At 32.9% G+C, this 6,730-nt stretch overlaps 1 long non-coding RNA gene across 1 annotated transcript; it reads right to left on the bottom strand.

Moving 5' to 3' along the window:
• Positions 1-1,405: 1,405 nt before the first annotated feature.
• Positions 1,406-4,005, bottom strand: LOC143264983 (uncharacterized). Its single transcript, XR_013039014.1, has 4 exons — positions 3,860-4,005; positions 3,495-3,648; positions 1,587-2,047; positions 1,406-1,507 (listed from the first exon to the last, which is right to left on the bottom strand). It is a non-coding gene; the product is annotated as an uncharacterized LOC143264983 (long non-coding RNA).
• Between the last annotated feature and the right edge of the window lie 2,725 nt (positions 4,006-6,730).

The raw sequence follows: 6,730 nt of genomic DNA, 5'->3' as shown, positions 1-6,730 counted from the left end.
AGGGAAATCTTATTCAGAATCACGTTAGCTATCCCCCATTTCAGGGACCTACACTGTTTGTGAGACACCATGTATGTATTTCAACTTCTCGCAAGGTGCTTCGCTTCACAATGCATCACTACGAGAGAGCATGGTAAGAAGAGAAAAAAAGAAGATGGAAGGAAACAAAAGACATAATAGCAATTATTCCAATTATGTGTTACGTGTAGATGGCATGATTATCATATACATATGTATTTTTGTTTTGTTACCATCTTACACGCGTTATTCAAATTAGTATAACATTAAAACACATATAATGTGGTACGCTGATTACTCTAAGTAACAGCATTGCCTTCGATTTCGACTTACTCATTCGCACTTTTTTCGTTTTCGACGATCCGGGGTCTTCCAGTACATCGATTGACGCTTTATTTCCAGGTTGTACTAGAAAATCCAAGCTTCATCACATGTTTTTGTGAACAGGTCTGGTTTGTTTCGCTGCTCGGCTTTTATGTCAACAACGATTGCAGCACTGCAGCGGCGACCTATACAATTAACGCTAGAATCAAAAGCTGACAGAAGGACAAAACTACGTGTCGTTGTTCCGGAAGTATCAAAATCAATGACCTACAAATGACAACATCCAAAGCTGTTGCGCGGTAGAATGTGTGCAGTCTCGTTAATTAAATGTCACACCTCGTAGATCTATGTAGGAATAACACAGTATAAGCAAACGTTGAAACTCGAGATATTCGCTTATATCGCGGCTTTACTGTATCCCGTCTTTCCCCTTGCGAGATTGCTTTCACCACGTACAGTAACATAATTTACTCGACTACTTTATTATTCTTTTCGAGCTTTCGAAGGTAAAGGTATCTCGAATCTTCGCCATGCAATAGGGGTTTTCATCGCCCAGTATATCTGATTTACAATTATGTTTTATTAACCAGTGTCACACCATGCGAAGCATAAGTCATACCTTAACAAAGTATAAATTACCTATTACAAATTACCTATAATAAATTACCTTCTACATAGATATTGTATACATTACAGTAGGCATTATTTGCCTACGTCTTCAGTTTTACATTATACTAAGCAAATGCATTTACTGGACCAAGTAAATATGTAGGTGATTTATATTATATTTAAGAAAAGTGATTTTTAAATTGCACCTATTATCTTATGTATATAATTTTAAATATTTAATTAATAGCATAAGTCAAGATTTGTAAAATTATGTAACGTGCAATTAGAATAATAAATTTGGACACATACAATTTTTAACAAAATAAAATAAATAGAAACATAAATATATTGAACATCTTTTCTAAACTAAAATAATTTCAACACATACAAAGTTATCGGGTAAAATAAATGATACTTGCAGAATAGTTACTTTTTACTTCTATTCTTATAAAAATTTCGCAATAATTGAACATCAAAATTTGTGATGTGTTCATAGCCCCAATTTTCTCCAAAATTATTTCATAACAGTACTAATTAATATTAACAATTTTCTTTTCTGAAATTTTTAAGAAAATAACATAAAATGATAGGATTAAAACTAGGTCACGGCTAAAAAGGATTATGATGGTCCTCACTTTGCCGCCATTTGATAGTTTCACATTTCTGATAGAAATCAGCAGCTTTTACACGAAATTACAGTTCTCTGATAGCTCATCCTTTAGAGGGTTGTCCAACCAAGTTGCCCTTGCGAATTATCTCTGAAAAGTCGAAGCAGGTGTCGGTGGTCGTTGCTAAATATCCGAACGGTCCGTTTCAAAGGGCGATGCAAGTTGGTGATTATGGTTGCAAACGGAGTCAAGCCGAGGGAAATATTGGCGAACATGACATTCGACCATTTTTCATATCGTGATAAGCCGGTTCGAAGAAACCCTGTTCCTTAGATGGTGATAGAGGATCGTTCATAAGGCGTGGGTGTTGATTAAGTTAGTAGCATGCAAATCGTTCATTCCCGTATCTGCCTTCTAGCATCTACACTTTCACCAGTCAGGTATATAGGGTGTTCGTACCTTTTTTTCACAAAATATTGCGGCGCATTCTAGGAGTAAAAAGTAAAAGTAAAAAGTAAACTGTCATGTAAATCTGAAACGTGGCAAATTTTTCTCGAAGTTCTGGAATATTTGTATGAGAAGACTTTGGGGATTTGGAAATTTGGGCGTTTGAAAGGGCTGGATTTTGCAAATTTAGAGATCTGCAAAATGGAGAATTTTTAAATTGAATTCTTAGCTACCTGGGAATTTGGAGAATTAGTAATTTGGAAATTTGGGCGTTTCTTTAATAATTTGGGAATATGGAAGCGTACAAATTAAAGTATTTGTGAATTTGTTAATTTAAAAATTAGAAAAGTTGGGAATGCTGAAGTTCGAATATTAGCATATTTTGACGTCAAAGAAGTAGGGACACCCTGTACTATTTTATGGCCCAGCCTTAATTTTAACTCGCAGTGAAACGTGCCGGGGTCTAACATAATTATACATAATTTGTGATAACCATGAATGGTATCGTGATCGCAGTTTGGCAGAAACTGTCTACGCAGCCCATAAACTTTAAGAAGGCGTTATGATTTTTTCGCAATATCATATGGAGTGATTCCACGTTAAATTGATCATTTTTTCTGGATATCTCGGATATTATTAAATATAATGTAATTCGTGCAAAATTTGGAAATTGATAGGAAAACGCAGTCAATGAAAATAACTATGATATTACATTTTATTAAAATCATTATCATAATACTAAATATTCTAATCTTATACTGTATTATACTCTATTATTCACTTATTTAACTTCTTTATTTTTATATTTTCAATAATATTTACAATTCATTTAAATTTCAATTATTTCTTAATATTAATAATAAGCTAAAATTAAGTGTTCGAATATTAATGTGAATAATTGTAGTTAGAAACACTCCCATTAAGTACTTGGGACCATGAATAATAAACGTAATGAAATATTGGGAAAACATTTAGCATAATTTGTTAAGTGTAAAAATACTCTATAATGAAATGTCCAACTGTCTCAGTGTGGTGTTACGTGCGGGAAGCGCGCGTATAAAGCCTCGAAGATTTGTTTGTCCTAACAAAATTAATTATTACGGGACTTAATATTTTTGTGGATCCGGAGACACGCTAGTCCCATACGGACCCTTTCACAAGATCGCAATGATTAGAGGATATGACGGAGGCAATTAAAGAAATGTAATTCAAAATAATTAGAAAATACAAAAGATTATATTTTGTATAATAAAATATGAAATGGTTAGAATGGTAGCGTATATAATATAATGTGAATTACAATGAACTGAACAAAAATATTGTAAATATCCGAGACGCGCAATTCGAAGATTTGAAGGAGAAACAATTACTTGAATACAAAATAAAATTATAATCCAGTGAGGGAAATCCCAAAGTTAAATAATTAACTACTGATTTGCTTGCTGAAAAATACATAAAATAGCTGGAAGAATAAAGGAAACAACTCACCCAAAATATCTGTACTTGTATGAATTTAGAATAAATCAAACTCTTGTAAAACGTGAAATGCCAACTACGCCTGGTTTCTGGGAAGAACACACACACATGTAAGCGCTCCACCAATGAGAATTTTGAAAGTGACCAATTGTTGAATTCAAATAAACTATAAAATAAAATTATACTTTAAAAATTAAAAAGAATAAAATTGAATATATTTGAATGGAAAAATAAAATAATATATTGAATTAAAAATTTAACGTGATTATTAAAGCGAAAGCTTTACGTAAAGATAGAGTCTTTGTCTGAATTTTGCACTTTAACAAAATCAAGAACAAACTCGACTCTAAACCACTTCACGGACTCTCGACACGCACCTCACGATTATACACCGAAGAGTGTCGCAACTTACACCTCTCGGAGAAGACCAGAGTGGGCCTAGTCCGAAATTGTTTATGTTGCATTGATATGCGCCTAACGAATTAGGCTGCGAGGCTAATGCGTAAGAGACCGTGATTCGTTAATTAGGTAGTGATGGTGGGTGCATGTGTGTTCCTCCCTTGTCCAGCTCTTATCTCTCTCTCTCTTCCTATATAGTTCCTTTCCTTTACTCTTGAGCTATGGACTGCTGATTAACTATTAAATAATTTTTACATGCAAAACCAATACAGTATAAAATGTTAATCTGCACACATTATAAAAATTTAGAATGAAACATTATGTATTTCGTTTTACAATTATTAAAGTTAAATTGCGCTTGGTACTGTAACTATTGTAGGACTGATTGACGTATGCGTATTTATAATAACGGTATAATGAAATACTATGGACAATTTATATAATATTGTAATGTTACAAAGACAATTTCTATTACAATTCTATGTATATTGCGTCGCGGGCCCTTGAGGAACATTCAAGAACGCTTGGCGTTATCGGACCACACGAGTGTGACTTCTGTTTATGTTTGGCGGTTAGGAGAAGTAAAATGATCTAAGATTTTGGCCGTGGGACCACGTTGATTTCAAGGAAGAAATGTGTTATATTAACAATCTTAGTTTAGTCTATCTAATAACATAAAAGACCGTTACTGCATTCGATCAGGGTGTTCCCAGAATAAAATACGCATTATCGATACACATTCGGTCGGTGAGAACTACAAAGGAAATTTTGAAAAATTTTCCTGTTCGGAACGTAACACTGGCAATTAACATGTTAAAAAATTTATAAAGCATTTGTCAGTGTTTATTGGTCATTAATCTACAAGTCGTAAATTTGGATCTTTTGACTTGAAATTTTGGAAGTACTTTCTTGAAACGCTTTAAATATAGATTTTGATGGCGATCTGAGAAACTTGTCGTCATCGATTATCGTCGATTCGGTAATAAACCGTGTTTTGGTATCGTTTGCAATAACTTTTCACACATACAATTGACTGACACCATGTTAAAAGCTCTATAACTCATCGTTGACGATAATATTTAGTCATCATTGACATCAGTCGTTGCTAAATTAACAATAATCGTATTTGGTATCGTTTTTGATAATTTCTGGCACATTTAATCATCTGCATCGTCTTTAAAACCTCTACATCTCATTCTTGTTCTACTTATATACGGTAGGTACTCTAAATTTGAAGTACACATTCGAATTCGCGTGAGGCACCTGGTCCACAGACCCGCTAGTTAAATAAAATCTGCACTACATCTGAATGTAACATATGCAATAAATGCATACCCATGTTACAAAATCGACAGGTTAATTTTTTAAATTGGCACTTGCTACATGTACTGCAACCTATTTCTCGCCTTGCACATAAATTTAATTGACAGACGATTAACGTAAGTACGAGTTTTACACGTCCATTACCAGTAAGTGGATCAATACGAATATTAAGCATTTAAAAAAAAAAACGAAAAATGTCCATTTCAAAAGGTTGCTCTATTTTGACTATGTGATATGCATTCGCCATTTTTGAATATGTTCATTCCTTACACTACTTTCTTTTCAGAAACTGAATAAAATGACGTTCATAATTTTTCGTTCAGAGTAGCAAACGTTACAGTAAATACTTTTTTTCCAATGTCATTTTTTGAAGCTTCAAATCAATTGATATTTTTTAAAATTGTATTAGATACTTGTATCATTGTAACACCTGAAGTCAAGACCATTCAACGAACTGCAGCGCTATGTCCTTCATGTGACCTTGGATATAAAAAATTCAGAAATGTTTGATAATGAACATAGATGATAAAATAACTCTACTACGAATCTTCAGCAACAATTGTACTAAAAAATAACAAAATGACAAACAAATTATATAAACCGTTCGACGTGATGGAAATAAAAATGTGTAAAATGACATTGTAAAAGGATTTTTTTTTCTTGTTATCAAAACGATTTGTTAAAAACTAATACAAAACAGCTTTGACTAGTTTCATATACGAAATTTGAATGGATGTCATTACGCAGACAAGAACATTAGAATAAAGCACGAAACAGATTTTGCGGCAGCATAGTTGCTCACTCGAGAAGAATTCAATTTGCATGGGTTTACCGGGTCAGAAGCAAGTTCATTTCCTACATTTCATCGTTGTCGGCGCTGGTATAACACAACGATAATAATAATAATAATAATAATAATAATAATGATAATGATAATAGCAGCGTGGACGTTTGTTGAAGTGATAATACCGAAACACTTTCACGAACAACAAAGGAACGGAATTACATCGTCGAGCAGATGACTGAAGAATACATTCATGTTGAAGAATAAATCCCGCGCTTGTTTCCTTGAAACGAATCACGTGCATGAATTGTAAATTTCTTAATAAGAAAACCGAAAATATTTATTGTGGACTGTTCTATATCGGTGATGAACAACTATACTTGTTAGGCTGAGCTTGGATGTGCAAGCGGTTACATACGCTGGCAGGTAGGATGAATAGTCAGTTTTATGAAACTTGTACATTTAAACTTTTGAAAATTTCTAAATTGTCAAATTTCTACATTTTTGAATTTCTAAGTGTTCAAATTAACAAGTTAATAAATTTTTAAATGTCTAAATGTTCAAACGTTCAAACGTCCAAACGTCCAAATGTTCAAATGTTCAAACATTCAAACGTCCAAATGTTCAAATGTATAAATACTTAAATATTCAAACATTCAAATGTTCAAATGTATAAATTTCTAAGTTTGTAAGTTTCTAACTTTGGGAACTAATAATAATCGAAAATTTGAAACTTTCAATT

The sequence above is a fragment of the Megachile rotundata genome, chromosome 8 (genome assembly GCF_050947335.1).
Source record: "Megachile rotundata isolate GNS110a chromosome 8, iyMegRotu1, whole genome shotgun sequence".
Lineage (NCBI taxonomy): Eukaryota > Metazoa > Arthropoda > Insecta > Hymenoptera > Megachilidae > Megachile > Megachile rotundata.
This window is presented reverse-complemented; position numbering and strand designations above follow the sequence as displayed.